Source organism: Vanellus vanellus (assembly GCF_965231255.1).
Source record: "Vanellus vanellus genome assembly, contig: HAP1_SCAFFOLD_33, whole genome shotgun sequence".
NCBI lineage: Eukaryota > Metazoa > Chordata > Aves > Charadriiformes > Charadriidae > Vanellus > Vanellus vanellus.
The window spans coordinates 2328491-2341878 of NW_028128339.1; positions in this window are offsets into that span (position 1 = coordinate 2328491).

Genomic DNA, 13388 nt, shown 5'->3' on the forward strand with positions numbered 1-13388 from the left:
GGATTTGCCTCATCGAAGGGTTTCCAGGGGAATATGGGGGTCACTCTCCATCTCATTCCTGGTGAGCTGCCTGCCTGTTAAGACCATTATTACTTTATAATCACGGAGGGAGGCCCTGAATTCAGGTTTGGGAAGCCATTAGCTAATTTTGTGGTTAATGCTTTTTTTTTTTTTCAGAGTGAGTCTGTGAATCGGTTCTCTGTGCTGAAGGTGAGACACGTCCTTCCCTCTGCTTTGGCAATGGCCGCTTTCCTTGGGCACAGGGACCACACAGCCCTCTGCACGTTTCTCGGTAAGTAAATTGTGGCTGTGCCGCCTTCCTGCCCGGCCTGGGGAGCTTGTCCTTTACTGAGTGAGAAAGCAAGTTTTTCCCTGGAAGAAATAAAGAGATTTAAAAATCTCTGTCCTTCTGTGCAGCAGTGCCGTCCCAATGCGGCCTCGGGAGAGGCACCTTTCCTCCAGCGCTGGAACCATGGCAGGGAAGGGACCTGCTATATCGTTAGGTGGACGAATTTCATCGTTCTTTGGCAACAAACGAATGTGGTGACAATGGTGACCTGGTCCAGCCAGCCTTGGTGATCAGTCCGCTCCTCCCTTTCCCTGTGGGAAGGCTCCGAGGATCTCCTGGGCTGTAGGAAAGGGGAGGCAGTAAGGATGCTGTGCTGGGGAGCTTTGACTGCCTTTGCTGTCTTCCAGATGGAGAGATGGATCCGCAGCACTTGGGAGCTCACCTTCCCCAAACGCTGAGTTTGCCATTTGTTATCCACAAACAACGTGTTTTTCCGTGCAGGAAATGGATTTTTCAGAAATTCCAGCGTGTTATGGAAAGAAAACGCTCCTGGAGTTTTTAATGCAGGTCATTCTTTTTTGGTGTAGCGGTTAAAACGTGATGTCTGTAACTTTGAAATGAATATTTGTATGCATCTGTCAACGGGTACAATTCACATAGCCGCTCACAGGAGAAGGGATCTTAACCGCATTTCTGATTTTAGGCTGTATCGTGATAATGCCGGGGATTGATGTCGCGCTGGAGATTTTTCTCCAGTTCCCACCTTTTGCCACTAAATGAGCGGCAGAGATTTCCCAGCTAGACAGGCAGTGAGCTCTACGCAGGAATGTGAGCGCGGATCCAACGTTGACGGTAATTAAATTACGTTGTTCAGAGGTTCCTCCTTTTAATGAAAGTCTGGAAAAGTGAAAAAGGAGGTGCCTTTCTCCTTTGGGATTGCTGTTGTGGCAGAGGGGATGGAAACAACCCACGGGGGTTTTGCTCCGCTCCTGGCTTTGGCTTGGAAAAAGCCCTGAACGGTTTGATCCCTGTGGGGCCAACTCTGAGCAGGGTGAGGGGCAGCTGTGCCAGGAGATCCAGAGGGTCCATCTCCACAGCTTCCGTGTCCAGTGAGCAGTTTCCCCGAAAGGAGGGAAATTCTGGGAGAATGGGGAGCGGTGTGTGATGATGAGGGCGGTGAGGAAGGCTAAAGGATGATCTCAACGATTTTAACTTGTGCTGTTTTTTCTATACATCTTTTGGGCAGAATGGATGGGGACTTTGGGTTTAGCCGAAGAAGGATAACCCTAAAATCAGCGTTGGGCCGTGAGTTCCGGCCCAGCGGTCAGAATAACCGCAAACCCTGGGGAAAGGGGGCTGAGGAGCGGGTGCACGGTTGGTTCGGCACCGGGGCTCTGCCAGTCCTTGCTGTTGCTCCCCATGGCTTGGCCAGTTCTCCCACTGCCCCGCAGTGCTGCAGAGGGTAACAGAGGGGTTATTTTGGCTGGAGTATACCCCCGTGCTTGCCAGAAATGGCCAGTGCTAGCCCAGGCTGGGCTTGCCACTCAGGCTGACCTCATGATGCCGGTTGCCGGCCTCCCGCGTTCTACACAACATTCCAACGGTGGTCTTGGCCCACCGTCGCAGCTCTTCTGCTGCTGGCTGTCGGTCTCAGAGTGAACCTCGCCAGTTTGCTCAGCGTTTGAGGAAGGAAGTGGCAATTTTCTTGCCCGATGGGGCGCAAAAGGGCTCACGTGGTGGAACGGTAATGCTGTTGGTGGCGAGAAGGGGCTGTGGGAGTTGTTAGAGGGCAGTTGGTGACGCTGTGCTGGGAAATAACTGCCGTACCTGACACGTCCCCTCCTTCGAAGCGGGTGCGTGCTAGCGTGCTGTTCCCAGCTCTCCTTCCTCACCTCCTCTGCCTTAACAATTTCAGACACGTCAACGTCGGCAGTGAATTTCAGGCCGAGATCCCAGACCTCCAGGACAGATCCCGGTTGGAGGAGGAGGAGGAGGGAGCATCGCTAGTGTGGAAGCCCTGGGGAGACATCGCAACGAACCCGGAAACACAGGACAGAGGTTTCTCTTAACGCTTTTCTTCCCAGGTCCCCCCCGAGATACTAAGGGTCGAAAACTGCACGTTTTCACAGCAGCTGTTTGTCCGTTGGGACCCTCTCCCTCTTTTCCTTGACAGCATTCGTGGCTGGTAGCACCCGAGGGTGGCTCAGATCTGGTGGGACAGTGAACAGATAACAACCGGTGGTGCTCTGAGTCGCGTCCTCTGGGAGAGACGGTCAGGGGCGTTTGTAGCTGTCCCACGTCAGCTGCAGCGACCTCGGGAGAGGGGAGATCTGTCTCTGGAGCTACCGGTCCCAAAGCTGCTCTGAAGGGAGAGAGAGCGATACCGGATAACCTGCCTTTTTTTCGGTGCCTTTTCTGGGTCTCCAGTCTGTCTGCTCTGTTTGCCCTCTGCCTTGTATCGCACTTTTTCTCCTTTCTTGACAAAAACTGACTTTCTGTTGGTTTTTGTTGCATTTCTAGTGACAAATCTGCTCAACTTCGCCTGCTCCAATGTCATGCCGGGGGGAAGAGCCAACCTGGAGCACGCCTTGCACCGCCTGCATGAAGCTCTGGTAAGAAGCAGCTCTTTTCGAATTCCTACTGGACTAGGAAATATTCTCATCAACTGCCGTGGGCGGAGGTGACCCCGACACGCTGTTGCTGAGCGTCGACTGAGTACCATCTTCCCACAGTGGGCTGAAGAGTTGATCTTTTGGCCCCTGCTGAGGGGGAATCTAAGTCTTGTTCTCTGAACTCCCGCAGGAGGGTCTGGAGATGTTGCAGTCTGGGGCACCCCAGCGACCTGAATCCCATCCCCTGGCTGATTATCATTACGCAGGTAAACTGGAAGCAGAGCTTGTTGCTTCTCCAGGAATGCGAGCGGGTACTGCCGTTCCCTTTGTTCTGATTGAAAGAAGTGATTTTTAGAAACGTGCGAGCAGTGGCTCGTGTTCTTTGGGGCAGGGAAGTAGTCTTTTTAATCTGTTCTGGGGGCCTTTTGGCACGGGGAATGCCTCGTCCCTGTGTTCTAGCCTGCTGCTGTCCCTTGCGGTGACACCCCACGCCGCCCAACGCTCCTCCTTTCCCTCGCGCCCCGGCTTTACTGCGTGCAGGGCTTGCTCTGCTGGCAGCCATAACTGCTCGTGCTAACAAACTGCCTGCGGTGTTGGCTAATTGCTTTGCGAAGGAGGAGACATGTGGACGCGTGACAAATACATCGTGCGCGTTTCCGTGAGGTTGCAAGGGGTCTAATCGTTTGCACGTGGCTGTTTCTTCCCAGGCTCAGACACTTGGACGCCCCTGGAGGAGCAGTTGTTTAAAGAGGCTTTTTATGTGCATAAGAAGAATTTCCACCTGATCCAGAAGAAGGTAAAGCCGTTAGACCGAGGCGGGTCACGGGTTGGTAGCGTGGAGGGGAGTTTTAACCCAGAAAAGTAGTCTTTTGAATGGTGCATTGTAATCCTGTCCTTGGGATGCCGCTTCATTCCAAAAAGATACCGGTACAAGACATAATTGGCTCTAATGTCTACTGAATTTGCCCGAATATCAAGCGAATATTTAATCTCTCCAGTACAAAATACAGGAAATACTAGAAGAATACTGACACGTTCCGCTGACCATCGGCACGAAACGTACAGTTCTGCCCTCCCAAGGCTTCTTTACGGCCCTTTCAGAAGAAGGGGGCTCGTTTTCAGCCTGATCTCACCCGTGCGTTGCGCTGTGGGAACCGCAGACACAGGGGAGGACAAACAGTGCTGGATAGATCCGTCCTGGGTCTGTGCCTTCATTGTTTTCCTGTGGTATTTCCCTCATCGATCGCTTCTGGTTTTCTCCCGACAGATTCAGACGAAGACCGTGGCCCAGTGCGTGGAATATTACTACACCTGGAAAAAACACGTCAGGTTTGGCGCCACCCGACCAGGATGGACAGCCAAAAGGCTGCAGCGAGGCACGGATGAGGTGGAGGAGGCCGAAGAGAAGGTAGGAAAACTGCCGGGGGTGGGTGCGAGATGCAGCTCCTCCATGAACCCTTCGTCCCAGGCTCTGGGAAACGATCCACTTCGTGTTAAACCTGCTGCTGATGATTTTTGGGGATGTTTCGTAACGTCCCAGTGCTCCGTCAAAGGAACTGTTGGTGACCCACCTCTGCGCGGGTGTTGCCAAAACCTTCCTTGCCAGGAAATGGGACTTTGGCTCACAGAAACACATATTATTTAGGGTTTTTTTTGGTGGTAGACACCGGGTAACCATGTCCCTTCAGTGCTCAGTAATTCTACGTTTTAAACCCATTTTACAGACTTTTGTGGAGGAAAGTGCTGTTCCGCTGAGGACGGTAGAAATAATACGGTTTTTCTTTCACCATCTGTCTTCGCACCCCATCCTCCCCGCCGAGTTTCAGCATTGTTTGGGCTGTTTTAGCGTTCGGAGGAGCTCACCGGGGCAGGCTGGGGCTGATAGAACACGTTCCACCTGGCACACAAATAGACCCCTCACTGCCTGGGCCGTTTGGGGATGTTTCCAGCCAGTTTTTCGCTTTAGCTGTCCCCCTTGCTGAGGAGAAGGAGAAATGAGCACAGGCTGTCTGCTTTACAGGCTGGTTGCAGCCCGAAGAAGAGGCGCCGGCTCGGGCCCAATGAAAAGCTCACCAAGAAGCAGAAGAGCAGCGAAAAGATGCCCCGTGGCACAGGCAGTCCCTCCCGCCATTCCGGGGACGCTCCGTGCGGGGCTGGAGGCGCAGGCGATGTGGCTGGGTTTCCCTGCGGGCAGTGTGGAAGGTGAGCCGCTCGTTTTTTCTTCTCAAAACCCGCTGCTTTGGGCTCAAACCGATGGAGACTCGGCATTTCCATCCTCTTCCCATCTCCTCCGCACTCGGGGCTCCTCCGTCTCCCGCTGACTGCAGCCACAAGGGTCTCTCTCTCTCTCTCTCCCTTTGAAGGCCCTTTCCTCCCATTACAGGCCTGGGGCGGTTCATCTCCTCGGGCGAGAATCCCAGCGTTTCTCGTTTTTTTTGGCTGAGAAAAAGGTTCCACTGAAGTTCCTTCTTGCGGTTTGCGGCCCGAGGGCTCCCGCGCTACAGTCGCTTGTGCCACGCAGAGCCACTTGAGTTTCAGTCTGACCCGATTTTAAGCCGTCTCGCCGTTACTTCTCTTATTTTAATCCCTAATGATCTGCCGTGTTTAACCACCGAGGTCCCACCCACCCGGGGGTACTGGCACAAGCTGTATGGCACCACGCAGCAAAACAGACCAGAAGCTCACAAAAGTAGAAATAATGAAATGTCATCTAATGATTATTTTTTTTAAAAAAAAAAAAAAAAAAAAGGAATTCAAAATCCCTGTTTGTTTTCTCCCTTCCAGGGTGTTTGGGACAGTCAACGGGAGGAATGCGCACGTGAAATACCATCGCCTGCAGGAGGATCGGAAGGCCCCAGAGGAGTCTTTAAAGGGCGGCGAAGCCGGCAGAAGCCCAGAGGGTGACCGCCTCTAGTTGGCAACTGGGCAACTGCCGGTTCAGCCCGGCAACCAGGTCCCTTTCATGCTCTGGGAAAACCCACCCACCATCTCTCGCCTCCGGCAGCACCTGAGCTCTGCGGAGGGTCCACCACCACGAGGTCGCCCCCACTCACGAAAGACCCACAAGATGAGAATGGCAGAGAAAGAGTTATCATATTTAATAGTGTTTCCCCCTTAGGTAATAGTCCCGTGTAGGTTTTAGGTCTTAGCTAGCCATCCTTTAGGTCTTAGTTTTAGGCTTTAGTGTTCTTCTGATAGGAGTGAGGTTTGTTGTTCTGGTACGAGTCAGGATGTTTATCTTGTTATAGGAGTAAGTGGGGGGGGTTATGTGTTGTTGTCCTTAATTTATTACATTGGGTTGTTGAACGTTCCAGTCCTGGGGCTGCTCTTGCTGGGTTTGTGCTGTAAATAACTGAAGCCGTCAAAACCCGTTCCACACGGTTGGTGGTGCAAAGTGAAGGAGAACCTGGGTCCGCGCCGCGTGGTGCTGTTCCCTGGTTGGTTTTCCCACTGGAAAGCACTGTGGCACCACCGTGGCAGAGCCAGCAGCAGGATTGGGGTGGGTGAAGGCGTTGGATGGCCGCGAAGCCTCTCGGTTATCCGCCAGAGTTGGCGTTGGCCTTTCGTGCTGCACTGTAGCGCCCATCGGTGTTTGATTGCACAAATAACGCGGCTTTCGGCAGTGAAAATGGCAGTTGGATTAGTCCAGGGAACGACATTGGAGTTTTCCCTGACCGGATGGCTGCAAAGGTTTTTGTCATCATAGTGAGTTTTGTTCGAATGTCTTAAGAGTCTCGCTATCAAGCAATTATCTCAATCTTATGTATTAGTGATACGGGATAGAAAATGAGGCTCATCCAAGTACAGAAAGACTTGGATAAGTCTCAAAGGGGGGAATTGTTGTAGTAAAATGGACATCAACTAGGAAAATTAAATGTCATTGAAGCAACAAAGGAAACGTGCTGCTGCTCAAGTCCTCTCTACTGCCCCAACGCTATTTCTTGACCTCATCTTCACATAGAGAAATAGTTACTGGACACGATTTATCTATGGTTCAGTTAAGGAACTACCCAGCAGGCGATGGAGCACTGTTGAGAAGCAGGGGGTTCCTGTCGAGAGAGCCATGAACTGTAGGCCTGGTCAGCAAACCCCGAAAACCACTCGGAAGTGCCAAGATGAGAGGAAAAGCAGGTAAAAGGGAGTTCCGGCAGGGGGAGATGGTGACCACCCACTCATTGACCACCTCCCCAAACGGTACCACCTACTCAAAAGAAGGAAAAAAAAGACAGAGTCTGCGCACTCCTTTACGTGGGAAGCAAAGAAATCTCGACCAGTCATTAGAGGGAATGACAGGGAATATGTATTAATTGTTCGAATATGTAATAATCAATGAATGAAAGTGGAGATTTTTGGAACTAAGGTGTGAGCACTCCTGTTTTGGGACAAGCAGCCCATTTCTGCGCATTAATGGCATAAACTTAGAAATACCTCTGCTCTGTGTGTGTGACAAAACGGGAAAAAGGGCTTCACTGAGAGGTTCAAATTAACAATTTCTTTGGACTTCTCTCACAGGTCCAATACGTCACTATTGCAAGTTCTGTGTGTGCGATGGCGATTACACTATTGCGGTTTAGAAGCAACTAGCGGGATCCACTATTGCGAGCTACAAATGCCCCCGACAAGTAGCAACGCAAACCACGAGGGCGCTAGATATTAATGCCTTAGAAGAGTGCACCAGTCACAAACTCAACCGCATGCCCTATACCGTACGGGTGTTTCTTAGTCACTTACCCTCTCTCTCTCAGGTGAGGTCGCTCCATCCCGGGGAAGTTACCCTGTACAGCGTCCTGGATGGGGGGGGCGGATCTCCTAGGGGCCAGCTGTATCCTTGGAGGATTCCCCATTTGTCTCCCCAGACCCCGCGGTTTATATTTCCTGACTCGGTGAGGGTGCAGGATTATGCCCGAGTGGATTACACTGTCTGGGATATTTCCCTCTGGTGGTGCCATAGCGAAGTCTCTGTTGCCAGTTTGTGATGTCCGGCGCTCAACGTCACGGGAAGAGTGGTGGGATGGGACTCGGGGCATTTTGATTGTTAAGGGCCATTTGGTTTTGGTTGTTCTGCGCCATCTTGAGATAAGCCCGGGCTGAGCTGTTTTGCAGCTCCCCCCAAGTTCTCTCTGCACAGCCAAGGCACGGCGGGGATGGAGCTGAGTGGGATGGCAGCTCCCTGCCCCTCACCTCTGGTGCTCTGAAACCGGCTTGGCTGGCTGCTCCCACACAGGGAGGCGTGTGCATCACGAAGCCCGCACTGAAGCGGGGTGGGGGCAGTTGGTTAGCAAAGCCAAAGTGGTTATTAATGGTGGTTAATGGCACACTAATTACGCCCGTGTAATGCGGAAGCTCAGATGCCCCCTAACCACCGCCCCCCCCCCCCCCCCCCCCCCCCCCCCCGGTGCTTCTCTAGCCAGGCGAGCGCTGGGCGTCCCCCCCCCAGGAGAGGAGCGCAGCTCCGGGGTGGGTGGAAGGGCATCACCCTCTTGTGGTTCGCTCCAGGTAAACGAACTGCAAAACTTAACCAGCGCGGCAGTCACTGTGCCACGAGACCAAACCCCAGACGAGAACGAGGAGGTCATCGTTAAAATCATTGGGCATTTCTTTGCCAGTCAGGTACGGTTTGGCCGTGGTGTTACCCGATATTCCCCGGCCGCTTTCATCCAGCGAGGAAAGGTGTGGGGCTTGCTGAGCCCAGCAGCACCCGAGCGACCTGCTGCTCTTCTTTTGGGTGGTCTCTGTGCCCCCAAGAGGCACTGAAGGTGTTTCGGTAGCTTCCCCCCAGCTGTGCAAGTGCTGAAATTGAAGATTGGCTCGATTGAGCTAAAAATGTGTGTTCTGGAGGCCGTGCAGAGCAGCGCCCAGGGTGTGAATGGACTCCTCTGTGCAGGCAAAGCCACCCGCATCCCACCTGGGTGCATCTTCCATAACTGCACAGCGCCAGATGAGGGAAATGCTCCAGCAGGTGAAGCAGCAGGAGCAGAAACACGCTCCGGGAGCCCCGGCCTCGCAGCACAGCAAGGGAGGCTCCCGCCGTGCCGCCCAGCACCGCCCGATGACTGTAACCCCGCCGCCAGACATCCCCCCCCCCCCCAGCAGGTCAGGGGAGCAAACCAAAGACCCCCCAAACACACCCCCCCCATTCCCCGCGGCGCTGTGAGGATGCACAGCCGAGGGGTACGGGGAGGGCTCTCTCCATCCCACAGCCTCCCCCTTCCTCCTCCCTCGCCTCCCGACGCTGTCCCTTTAGTTGGACTAACGTGGGCAGGTTTGGGTACCTCAGCACCTCACGCTTGTGTCTCCCTTTCAGAGATTTTGTGTGCCTTGGAAACCTGAGAGTTGGAGGGTTTTTTTATTAATTTTCTAATAAAAAAAGAAACGAGTTGGACAAAACGATGGGGATAGGCAGCACTGTGGTCATTCTCTCCGGGGCGTTGTGGAGGAAGGCTGCCAGTCTTCCTCCCAGTGTACTTTTCCCCGTTGGCTCCAGACTGCTGCTGGGGCTGAGCTCTGAGCCGCCAGAGCGGTTCTCAGCAGACGGTCACTCGGCGCAGACAATGAGGCCCTGAATAGCCCTTCCTGTGCTCTTGATGGCTCCGGATGGCTCTGCTCCTCTGCTGCTTCTAAGGTGGGGCTGCCCCAGTGCCCTCACTCAGGAGCCTTTTGTCTGTGCAGGTCTCACTTGTGACAGGGTGGAAAAAAAAAGGGGGGGAAAAGAAAAAAGGGGAGAAAAGTAAAAAAAGAGAAAAGTGAAAACGGGGGAAAAGGGGGAAACAGAGAAAAAAGGGGGAAAAGGCAAAAAAAAAGGGAAAAAACAAAGGGGAAAAAGAGGAAAAAAGTAAAAAAAGAGAAAAAGTAAAACGGGGGGAACGGGAAACAGAAAAAGGGGGGAAAAGAAAAAAAAAGGGAAAAAGGAAAAAGGGGAAAAGAGAAAAGGGGGAAAAGAAGTGAAAAAAAGGAGAAAAAAAATATGGGGAAAAGGGGAAAAAGAAAAAAGGGGGAAAAAGCAAAAAAAAAGGGAAAAAGAAAAAAAGGGGAAAAAGAGAATAAAGGAGGGGGAAGCAAAAAACAAAAGGGAGAAAGAAGAAAACCCCCACATATTAAAAAAGAATGGTAGAAAGGAAAAACCAAACAAACCAAGGAAGGAAAGTGGGAACAGCCGCCGGGCAGGAGGAGGGACAGGACCCGGGGGGTCGGGGCGTGGGGGGAGGTGGCGGTGCCAGCGCCGGCCCCGGGGGCTGCAACACCACGTTTTTGTCCTCTACTGCAAAGTGTTCTGTGAAAAAAACAACCAAATCCCACCCAACGACAACATCAAAACCCAAAGAGAAATCTCTCCAGCTCACACGAGCCTGAGCTCGCTCTCCGTTGCTCTCTTTCCAGTGTCTCGGGGGGGGTCACGGCCGAGCTGAGATTGGGGGGTGGTGGTGGTGGGAGTTTGCCCCATGGCTGTGATGGGGGGAGAAGGGGTGGGTGGGGAGTGGGGGATGTGGTGTGGGGGTTTTTTTGAGGGGTGGTGGTTTTTTGCCAGGCGTCGCTTTACCCAGTGGCTGTGGGAGGTGTTGGCATCAGGAAGCCTGCGCTAAAGCGGGGTGGGGGCCTCGCCGCAGTTGGTTAGCAGAGCCAAAGTGGTTATTAATGGTTATTAACAGCACAGTAATTAGGCCCGTGTAATGGGGAAGCTCAGATGCCCCCTAACCAACCCCCCCGGTGCTTCTCTAGCCAGGCGAGCGCTGGGTGTCCCCCCCGCAGGAGAGGAGTGCACCTCCGGGGTGGGTGGAAGGGCGTCACCCAACGGGGAGAGGACCAAGATGGGGCTTGGGTGTCCCTTGGGGTGGCGGGTTAGGGCTGTTGGGGGCTGCCATGACGAGGGACACCCCCACGCCTTTCTCCATGGCTCCCACAGCTCTGATCCCTCCCACCCATCCAGTGCCACCAGAGAGGCGGTGTCCCCCCTCCCGGGGCGGGCAGGGGCTGTGCCACCCCATCTAACACCTCAATGCACCAAAGCACCTCACTGGGGGAGGGACCCTGTGCCTGGTAGCCCCGTGCGCCCCAGCACTGTAAGGATGGGGCTGAGCCCCCACCACGGCCACCCTGTGCAAACCAAAGACCCCCCCAAACACACCCCACTCCCCCCATTCCCCGCGGCGCTGCGAGGATGCACAGCTGAGGGGTACGGGGAGGGCTCTCTCCATCCCACAGCCTCCCCCTTCCTCCTCCCTCGCCTCCCGACGCTATCCCTTTCGTTGGACTAACACAGGCAGAGAGAGAGAGAAAGAGAGGTTTTATTATTCTTTTTTTTTTAATTTTTTATTTTTTATTTCCAAAAAGCCACCGGGTTTTCATCCCAGGCATGGCCAGAGGAGCTCGCCCAGCGTTGAGGGGGGGAGGTTGGGCTGCGGCGCACAGCGCAGCGGCTCATCAGTTTTTAGAATTAATATAACACTAACGAAACTAAGGGTGATTTTTAAGTTTTGTAAGGATTTTAATTATTTATTTATTTATTTCATTTCAGAGGGGGCCGGGGCAGGAGGGGAACATTTGGTTTTCAGCAAAAGCCGGCTTTTCTAGAGGTTAAAGGAAAGGCCGTGCTCAGATGTAAATGCTCCCCTCCAGCGTCCTGGATGGGGGGGACAGATCTCCGAGGGGCCAGCTGTATCCTTGGAGGATTCCCCATTTGTCTCCCCAGACCCTGCGGTTTATATTTCCTGACTCGGTGAGGGTGCAGGATTATGCCCGAGTGGATTACACTGTCTGGGATATTTCCCTCTGGTGGTGCCATAGCGAAGTCTCTGTTGCCAATTTGTGACGTCCGGTGCTCAACGTCACGGGAAGAGTGGTGGGATGGGACTCGGGGCATTTTGATTGTTAAGGGCCATTTGGTTTTGGTTGTTCTGTGCCATCTGGAGATAAGCCCGGGCTGAGCTGTTTTGCAGCTCCCCCAAGTTCTCTCTGCACAGCCAAGGCACGGCGGGGATGGAGGTGAGTGGGATGGCAGCTCCCTGCCTCTCACCTCTGGTGCTCTGAAACCGGCTTGGCTGGCTGCTCCCACACAGTGTGTTACTGGCTTGCCCAGCAGGTAAAGAACCCAGATTTGGGATGCCACTGGGGTGTCTGTAAGGGGTCCTGGGGGGGACTCTTGCAGGCCAGAGGGAGTCTGGGGCAGCCCTTCAAGGATCTGGGGGTCCCCTCTGGTGCCTCTGGGGAGGGTTTTGTGGCTGGGGAGGGCCCAGCTGGTTTCAAGAGGTGCTTCCTCCCTTTCTCCAGCCCACCCAGCTCCCCCGACACCACCACCCCCCCAGGTTGGCGGGTGCCCGCAGTGCCAGCCTGTCCCACTGGGTCGGGCACTGAGGGGGGCACAGCCCCAGCCGCGGGATGGCAGGAGGAACCACAGCACCAGGGATAGAGACCAACATTTTATTTCTTTAACGTTTCCCATGGGGTCACCAAAGGGTTGCGTGGCTGCACCGCAGCTGGTGCCAGGAGGGACTCCAACGTCCCCCCCGCAGCTCACCTGGCTCCGCTCGTGATGCTTTTGATGGGGCTCAGCGCGGTCTCTTCTGTGCTACGGACCAAGCGGCTCCAGGTAGGCGACTGCTGCACCGCACTGTGCCGCAGCGTGGGGTGGTGTGGGGGGCTGCGGCACGGGGCTGGGAGCTGCTCCTGTCTCACCCAGCTCCCGGGGTCCTGCAGAGGGACTGGAAGAAGCCGAATCAAGGGATAACGGATGCAAGAGCCCACGCGCAGGAGCAGAGAGGTGAGTGGCCCTGGCACCGAGCACCGTGCAAACAGCCCACACCCCACGGCAGCCCTGAGCCGGGGCTGTGCCAGGGGCTGCCGGCCGCTCACTCCGTCCCCTCCCTCAGCAGCTTCTCGGCTAGCGGATGAAGGATGGGAGCTCAAGTCGACACAGGAGAAGCAGGGAGTGTGGGGGAGACCCCCAGATCCTGCCCCAGACCCTCAGCCCGTGCCCTGCCCTGCCTGCGCTGGGCAGCCCTGCCCGCCTGCTGAGGAGGGGGTGCTGCCCGCGGGCTCCAGCGGAGGAGACGGGGTGCAGCGGGTCTCTTCTCTCTCCTCCTCTGCAGGGCAACCAAGGAGGCAGCGAGGAGGGAGCACCAGGCCCCACAGGACCCACTGGGCTCCCTGCCAACCATATACCATCTGAGCAGTGATGCCTCTCTCTACCCCCTGCCCCCCCCCACCAAGCCCCCAGGTCCCCCTGCCCTCCTCTGCCGCCTATAGGTCCTATCAGTGGGGACAGCTCCTTCTGGTCCAGGCACCCCCCGGGCTCCTGGGCCCCCCGAGGGCCACCGCAAGAGCCCCTGCAGCCTGTGCTCGCTGGCCAACTCGGAGGACTGCAGCAGCCTGTTGAGGAGCAGCTCCTCTTCCCACAGCTCCCTCTACCACTTCCTGGAGCCCTGGCCCAGTGCAGCAACAGAGCCAGTGGTGCTCACACACTCAGGACAACCCCGCTCTCCCATGGCTGCTGG